The sequence below is a fragment of the Triturus cristatus genome, chromosome 1_2, assembly GCF_964204655.1.
Source record: "Triturus cristatus chromosome 1_2, aTriCri1.1, whole genome shotgun sequence".
NCBI classification, from domain to species: domain Eukaryota; kingdom Metazoa; phylum Chordata; class Amphibia; order Caudata; family Salamandridae; genus Triturus; species Triturus cristatus.
Genome location: NC_140580.1, coordinates 603409396 through 603419137, shown reverse-complemented (window position 1 = coordinate 603419137; position 9742 = coordinate 603409396).

Sequence of the window (9742 nt, the reverse complement as noted above, 5' to 3'; positions counted from 1 at the left end):
ATCGTAGCCCCAAGGAACAGCTGTCAGATATGGCTGAATAGAAAAGGTGGTTAAAATCTGCTGATTCTTCAGGACGCTGGGCTTTAAGATCTCAGCTGACATTCGTGTAGCTTCCAGAAGTTGAAGGCCCTCTTTTTTTAGGTTCTTTTTTCGTGATCAAATGTAAAGTGCTAGGATTATTAAAAAAACTCGGGATGTTAGAGATCAGTCATAAAATTGCAAATATACCTTACCCAAGGGATTTTTAAGAGCCCTTCCAGTTTCAGGCTATCCGATAATATATCTCTATTTAGCTGTGTCTCTATTTTTGTCCACACACTGTGCCATCTCTACTCGCTACACGAGACATGTGAAATGTGCATCATACACCAATTGGTGGAGTGGAAAAAGATTGTCTTGATAGATGAGCGCCTGTGACCTTTATTAAACAAATCCCATTCTCCACTAGCTCTACAACTGCTACTACGTTCCATTATTGTGTCATAATGTATTGCATCGGGGTATAGTATTTACTATTGCAAATACACAAAGCTTCAGGGGCGAACTCAGAAGTATCAGATTATTTAATGAGTGCCTCTTCTGAATTGCCTTTCAAACTGATAGCTTTTCATTTAGTTTATTTGGAAAATATGTAATTAAATGCACCACATTGCTTTCTAAAAGTGCTGTTTGGTGGTCTTTCCAACTCCCTTCAGGAGTGCTGGCATCACCTGCAATACCTGTCGGTTATTGCCTCACCATAATAAAATTTCACCAGCTACCACTGGGTTGAAGTGGGCTGATCCATTGCCCCATGTTGTACGCTTAAGTGGGTGGAAGACACATGTGAGAGATATGAAAACAGACCAATGGATGAAGAGGGCTGGCTGAAAGATTCTATATGTAAGTATATTATACATACAATTTTAGTTACATCAAAAGCTCTCGGCTAATGCCGGACCTAATGACAGATTGCATAGCTTTTAAAAACACCACTCCCATGACACAATCAATATTGTGCACATATATACTACTGAATAGTCATGACAGAAACCGAAATGCCAATGTGTAAGGTCAATGGAAGCACAATCGCCAACATGCCGCTCACCCCAACTTCTACTACATTCTTTATTTCTTCCCCGTCCTACTCACAAGGGACTGAATTCCAAAGAGTTCCAGGGACTGCTAAACTGGGAATACACACACTTGAAGCTGCAAGGGTGCTCCTCACGACTGACTCAAGTACCCTCTGCCCTTTCTGTTGGTGCAGAAAAAGTGAATCATTTCTCTTTTTTGTTCTGAAGCTCAGCAAGGTGTGTTTTTTCACAGCGGAAGTGGCTGGAATGGGCCCTGGACGCTTTCAGATCTTGTTCACAGCAACAGAAGGAGATGAGGGGTTTAAGCAGAATGGAGCACGTTTGTGGGAAGCAACGCGGGGATGTGGGTGGGGCATCAAATGTGTAAAAGAAAGCAACATGGAGCTGGTGGGGAGAAAGCCCATGTGCAACAAGTCAATGCGGGGGAGTGTGAGGAAAAGCACATGGTCGAGAAAAGAGAATATGAGCATGGCAGAGGGAGCGAAGCACACAAGGAAAGCAGCGGGAAAACACATGCACATGCACTCTTGGTAAGTGCTATACAAAAAGAAACAAGCATTTGCAATGCAATAGGTCTCGCATGTACACGAGTTTGAGCTATTGGCATTGAAAGTGACAATGCCTTTTATTTATGTTTTGGTTTTTAAAACATAAAGGCTTTGTCATTTACAATGCCATTAGCTTAAACTCGCGTAAATGTGAGACCTATTGCATTGCAAATGCTTGTTTAATCTCCTATCTCCTTTCTATGTAAACATCATTCTCTTTGCTACTTTTCCAGCATTAACATAGCTACTAGGACTAGACAGACTTTAGTTTGATAAAAAAAAACAGAAAAAAACACATTATGCGTGCAAATCATGTCAGCAGCATTTGTGCATGTCTGTGTCTAAGCCCTTTGGCACATTATAGCCAGGCCTATTGGTTTTCCCAACGCTTGTATCTGCACACTGTCCTTTGTCATGACAGCACCATCAGATTCCACCCATCGCAGGCCCCTGACCTGCATTCACTGATGTATGCAAAAAAGCCCTTGATTGTCACCTAATTAGGGTTAATGAGGCGGAGCGCATGCCTAGCTGCGCACAGGCCCTTGGCACAGCCTAGTATTAGTGAATGGTCCACAGCGCCTCGAGGCAGCTTGCTGCGCTCAGGACAGTGGCACAGCCGATGATGAGTGAACGGTTCATAGCAACTTGAGGCACCTCACTGAGCACAGGCCCTTGGCACACGCGAGAATGAGTGTATGTATGTATGTATGTATGTATTGGCATTTATAAGGCGCGTAAATCTCCCGTAGGTTTCAAAGCGCCCGCAGAAACTCCAATGATGGATAGGTAGTCAGACAGAATTAGAATAACCAGGTTTTCAGCAATTTGCGGAACTTCAAATGGTTTGGTTCAATCCTCATGGGAAGAGGGAGGGAATTCCAGGTAAGCGGGGCTATTTTAGAAAAAGATCTGTCTCCGTTTCTAACCGTCCGAACTTTGGGGACCGAGAGAAGGTGCTTGCAGGATGATCTGAGCGTTCTAGTCGAGTGATAGGCTATGAGTTTGTTGGCGAGATATAGAGGGCCTTTGCCATTTAAGGTTTTGTGAACCAGGCAACAAAGTTTGAATTCGAGTGCATGGTTCACAGCAGCTTGAGGCGCCTCTGGGGGCATCCGTCCTCTGGCTCCAGAGATTCCAGCGGATGTAAAAATGTGCGTCTTGTTATCACACATGCATCCCAGCGAGGATGCTGGGTAGGAGCTGCAACAAGGTATCCTCCGCCTTGAAGTCTGGCTGCTTCTCACAAGGAGCCTGTCTGCCGGGAAACTTCAGTGATAACAAGCATTTGCAATGCAATAGGACTCTCATTTACGCGAGACCTATTGCATTGCAAACGGGAGGGCGGATGGGCGAGAAATCACGGACAGCGGGAGTGCAGGCGGAGATGTGCGGGGGGTGAGAAGGCACGACAACGGGACTGTGTGGGAGGGGAAAGAAGGCACAGACAACGAGAGTGTGGGCGGGGGAGGGGAAAAAATAGTGCTCTACATAACATGTACCGTACAGTGTAACACTCGAAGTAAAGGGGCCAATAGCCATGGGAGGGTACAAATGACGACATAATAAGGCAGGACTAACAAGCCTCATAATTTTTCAGAAGACAGAATTTACGAAGGACAAAGACAGAAGCCAATGAAAAATATGGGCGGAAAGTGAGGGTATCTTGTCTCCCATACTCTACTACTGCATGCCGCTCAGAGCGAGCAGCGCATGCGCGCTGCCGCTAAAGCTCGACCTAAAAAGTAGTGCCTGAAAAAACAAGCAGTGAAAGGAAAGTAATGGTCTATGCTACATGGACGGAATAAACACAAGAAAAGGAAAGAAAGCAGACACAGCTAACAACTAAAAAGCAAGCAAGCAAAAGTGACAAAGAAGTCAACTAATGTCAGACAATGGATGGGTCTAAGCCCACTGTAAGATACTAATGAGTCTTGAAAAAGACAGCAAAAGCAATGTATTAGGCAAGGCCTAAAAAGTTGAAATAGGCAGCTGCCCTTCTAGTAAACCCAAAGTATGGCTGCTACAACAAGTTCTAAATGATCACTCACCTTACACCTTAATGTAATGCAGTGTTACAAAACATTAACTCTAATGTTTTGTGATTTAAGGCAATAACGTATTATATTTAAGTTTCCAGTTTTATTTTACTTCTTTTCAAATTTCCATCCGTATTTATTTAGCATTTTATCTGGATTTATTTTAGTGTCCGGAAAAAACAGTATTGCTGCTATTTTTTTCAAAGTTCATGAATATAAATCGAGCCCTTGAACTTACTTAACTCTTGAACTTTCACTCATTTTTAAGTCATCGTATACAGAGCAAAATTATATTTTTTTTACAGTTTTGATAAATATATCAATAATACATCGATATTCTATAGCATTTAAACGTAAATTTATCCAAGCGCTGTGAGCGTTAGTGTTTGTGTGATAGATACTAAATCGTGAGTGCTGTGTAAACATAAATCCAGAAGTCATAGTCATCCTTTGTTTAGATGGCTTATTTAGTTAAATATTAAAATTACAGCTTTACTCAATGTCTGCTTTTATAAATAAATACTGACATGAAAACAGATTGTTTCCTTTTCATTTATGTGTTAAAGGCAATAAACATTGAAGAATAAGAGCCCTAATTATTACGCTTTACATCATTTTGTAACGAAATACATTGCATATATTGCACTGTAATATACTGTATTGTAAAACAATAACTAAATGTATTATGTCACAGATCAAATTGTTAGACCTCGTGCTCCAGTAGTTCAGATATACATACGTACATTGTGACACCAAGTTACCTATCAAGTGGGTTCAGAGGTAGATCCAAATTTAGATATGGCTGCAGTCTTGCATCAACAGAATAAAGAATTGTTACATTTGAGCTCTAAAAATGTGGCACTATGACAGTCCTTAGTTTCAAGGGCTAATGACATTCTAAGTGTCAATCTCAGTACTTTGCATTTTTTCTCAGGGTTCCAACTAAAATAAAGGAACTTTGGGATGGGCTTTATGTACATTTTGCCTTCCGCCCTGAACAATTTATTACTCATAGAGCCAAAGTCGTCTATCTGATTAGGTTGCGATCTGGAGCCACAATAGCATGGTCCAGTCCTTAGGTGTGCACAGAAGACCACAGAATAAGTAAACAAATATTCAGATTTTTTTTAAAGTTCAAAGGGGTGTTTGGAAATTCATATCTTGAGTTTTCCACAGAAGACGTCTTGCGTGACATCTCCCAAAGGACTGCAGATGTTTTGCCATACCATCGCTCGTTCTCAAGATTTGACTGCTGTGACTTCTTGGGTAGAACAAAACCACATGACTTTTTTTCGAAGGATCTGAATGTGGAGTAAAGGACACATTTACTAATTAATCCTATTGAACCAGTTGCTCTGAATTGATGGACCAGGTCTTGTTAATCGAACATGTGACTTAACAGCCAGAGCTGCCGACTTTGAAGTTGGGTAACCAGGTTCAAATCTGGCAGGAAACTCAACTATCCTGTGATTCTGGGCAAATCACTTAATCTCCTCGTGCCTAAAAAATGAATGTGTCTGTCTGTAATGGAACTGGTGCTCATGTAATAGCTCTGAGAACTTCAGGTCGAGTTTGTGCTATATAAAACGGCACAAAGAAAAATAAGGGTGAAAAGGATGGATGGCTTTTATATTCCTTATCTAGGTTACTTCTTCTAAGATTCATAATCTTGCTTATTAATTCTTCAAATTCAAATGTTCCTTTAAAATAGTGAGGCTAACTCATTGCCAGTACTAACGGACTCTGGAGCATATATAGGTGAAAAATAGGCTTAAAAATTGTAGATTTTCACGCATAAAAATACACTCCAGAGCAAGTCCATAACATTGATGAGTCTCCCTTACAATCTGGAATTGTTACTCTAATGACTATACCAGAAACAGTTATTAAAGGCAATCATAAGGACATGGTAGCCTTTTATTTGATAGCATTACCCAACTTTGTAATGATTTTTGGACTTTCATGGCTGGAGCGATATAACTCTTACATCATTTGGGCCAACTGGACAATCTAGTTGACTTCACAATTATGTAGAGCTAGAGATACCTGCTATTCTGATGGAACTTATTGTTCGCAGCTGAAAGAAAATTCTAGAGAATAAATATCCATGCCAGTGATAGTATCTACCTCTTTCTATATCCTTTATACCTTGGAGCTATCACAAATTCCTAAATGTCTTTTAAAGGACAACTTCAATCTTCTTACTTTCCCACAGGAACCTTAAATTTGCAATTCCAAGTGTGCTCGGGACATTATAACTTATGGAAGAATTTACTCCTTATCAGAGTGTGATAAGGAAGTTATCAAAGAAATTCTTCAAAATGGATTCATTGCTCACTCTACCTCTCCTGCTGGGGTATCTCTCTTTTTTTGTGTCCAATAGGTCTCTAGATCTCAGGTTGTGTATTGATCTAGAGGCCTAAGCAAAGTCACCATCAAGGATCATTATCCATTACCTCGCATTAAAGACATCCTGGAGTTGATCCAGGGAGCAATGGTTTTTACTAAGCTAGGCCTTCCCAGGGCTTACCACCAGCTCCGAGTCAAGAGTGGGGGGATGAGTGGATAATGGTCACATTGATGTCGATACTTTGGGCACTGTGAGTACGAGATCAAGCACTTTGTGTTATGCAATGTACCAGCCATCTTTCAAAGGTTTATAAACAGCATATTTTCTGATATTCTAAACCTACATGTAGTAGTTTACTTGGATGACATCTAGATATATACTTAGGCTCTACTTGAATATCAAAGTAATGTCAAGTGGGTACTCCATAGTCTCAAACAGGACCATCTATCATGCAAGCCAGAAAGGGGCGAGTATGAAAGGCGATAAATAAAGTATTTGGGATATCATCTTTCTAGTCAAAATTTGTCTATGGATCCTCAGGAGATCTCTGCTATTGTTGACTTGCTTTAATGTACGTCCATGAAAGTAAGCCAAAAATCTTTGGGCAAAGTGAATTCCTATTGCCAATTTACCAATAATCTTACAAGTATGATCAGTCATATTTCTCAAACTCTTTCTTTGCTTTCTTAGACATCCTGACCCATCAAAACAATTCATTATAGGGCATTATGTCATGGAGATAGCAGTCGAAGTCATTTTATTGCAATTACAGTCCATAGAAGTAATGAATATTCTACCTTTCCCATGTTTTTAATCCTCGTAAGCCACAACCACTTTCTTGTGCTTTGTTGGACATGGGGCCATTCAAAGAGTTCCCACGGGTCTGGTCAAGCATGCATTCACCTTTATCATGTAGCCTTTCTAACTGCATTACATACACACAGTAGATGAGCACATTGACAGAATCTGTGCATTACTTTCAAGCCAAACTTTACAAGAGTGGGAATACTAGGCACCAAACTCTCCCAAAACAGTAAAAGGACTATTTATAATTCTCGATTCAAAATCATGGAGTACACTCCCACTATCCATTAATGTACATGTCCTGTGACATAGTCAATAGTCTGGTGTCAGCTTGAGGGTATGCTTGGTGTACCCCTCCGGACCACCCCAGCTCTGGGTCTCACAACCTACAGGGTCGCCCAGGCCATAGTATGCACAGAGGATTGTTGTATGTGCTAGTCTAAATGAAAACTGTTAGGATGCCAGATATCATGCAGTTGTGTGCAGGGGTTGCACTTTTATGTTACCTTGCAGGGACATTTCCATCCCACCAGAGTTTTAATATAACTTGGGCTTGAGCTGGATAGCCTGGCCGAAAATTATATTTCCACCACAACTGTTAATTGGTCCCTATACTGTAGATTAGCAATACCTTTGTGGAGCCTAAGGCAAAGTTTGCCCCTTCTACAGAGGGCCAATGAGTGTAGCTGCAAGATCAAGAAAGTATTGCAATTAGACAGGGAGCTTTGGATTAGGGAGACTTTGGAGAGACTCCACTTTTCAGAAACATGTAATATTAGAGATAGTGAGACACAGTGACACTGGCCAGTAAATGTGGATACAGAGTAACGCCGGATCAGGAGAATATCACAAAGAAGGGCACTGGTACAATGTGCCTGAGAATCCTGAGTGATGTAGATGGACGAAACTCACAGAATATGAGACAGAGAATATGATAGGATAATGCCATCACTAGGAGATTACAATGACTCAAACACGGTACAAATAAGATTATGACACATACTGCAAAGATTCACTAAACTACATAGATCAAGGAAAAATGCACAACATAGCACCCAACCTTACTCTTGCTACCACCAAAATCGATAATGGCTCAATATATTTATAGGTGCTACAGAGTAATCCACTCCAACAATGTTCAGACATTCTCTGGAAAAGAAAGCAAAACATTAATAGAACACAAAGGAATAAATATATAGAATCTGTCTCAGAGTAGCAGAGGAGTTCTGACAAACAGGGCAAAGTTTGCTAGACTGGCACTGGAAAGGCATAAGGCAAAAAATCAACGACTTTAAGTTTCACTAATTCACAGACGCTGATATCATGGATATGTCATGTTATTTGCCGAGAACAACATACAAGAAAGAAACCGGACTCACTGACATGAACCCTGGCGGTTTCAAAACCATATTTCCACGAAATGCCAAGCCTCTTGGATTTACCCTGGAAATGAACCTCTCTCTCAAGGAACATATTGCCAAAAAAATCAAAGCCCGTGTGTTAGCAGTTCTATTTTCTAGAAAATAACTTCAGAACTGCCTTTCAATTCCTTGTATTCTTGGATTTGGGTGCTGATAACCTCTCTGATCCATAGTCTGCCACACTCCACACTTGAACTCCTTAATGGAATCCTACAAGGCACAGAACGTCTCATCTGAGGCCTGAAGAAATATGATCATGTCACCCCCACTCTGATGGAACTGAATTGTCTCCCCTTGCCTACCTAGACCATCTTCAAAACCAATTACATCATTTATAAAGCTATCTTGAGCAGCACCTCCACTTATCTTGTAAACAGGTGTAAAAAATAAAAAAAACAAGGCAGTAGGCCCTTTTCAGGATCTTGAACAACATCCCTGTATGAGTCAGGCTGCTTTAATTTAGGAAAAAGTTGAAGTTGCACCTGTTTAAAGCACACTACATCACAATGCATTAACCATTTACAAACCAGATACCTCTCCTAGCTCTCTTTGACTTTATGCTTGTCTTTGACCCTGTACATCACTCCGCTGCCTTTTGTTTAACGCTTTAGAAATACCACATACATACATGTACAAATAGAGGATTTTTGTGCATCAACACTGTGCAGAACACAGTTTCTCACTCAATTACTTATGTCTACACTGATATAGTACCATTGCCTTTGAAACATATTTTCTATGATGTGTAGAATTGCATATTGCTGACTCTTGTCAACTAGGCCTCAATTTGGGCTTAGCAGCCGTGTTTTCCAAAATGGATGTCACCCTTGTTACCCACCTGATCATCTCACTGCCTGTCATTTTTGCAGCATGTACACAAGTACAATATTATTTATTTCCATTGCCATTGTTAATGTTGTTCTCGAATAACTTTCCCGGCTCAGTCACAAAACTTCAACTATTTTTTCAAATTCTTTCTGTTTATTCACTGTACCTTATCCATTTATAAACATTTGCTGCTGTTTATGTATCTAGTTTGTTCTACCATCTTCAGATGACACTAGCATACAGAGGGCAAAATAATTATTCATGCCATGGGATAGTGTTTAGGAGCAATGGCAATGTAATATTTTATGAGCCTGTGCTCTGGTTTGCTATGAATGTAAAATGCTCAATCATACTGTAGTTCTGTTCATTTCATATGCGAAAGTAATGTAAAAAGCCCTCGATTTTGGGGGTGAGCCAGAGACTTTCCTGTACTTCTAGGGATGTTTTCCGCTTCTCCTGAGTTTGCTGCTATTTGGACTTAAAATATTTGTGATTTGGCATTTTCCTGTAGTGATATACCACTGATTTAGAACTCAGTTATTAAGTGGGCCTTTTTACTTATTTGACGATATTTCTGATACCTTCAATGTGCTAGGATGTGACTTTCCTCCGGGACTCATTGCCTAATGAAATTGAGGTTTAACACTGTCTCTAATTCATCGAATGTTGAGGTAGA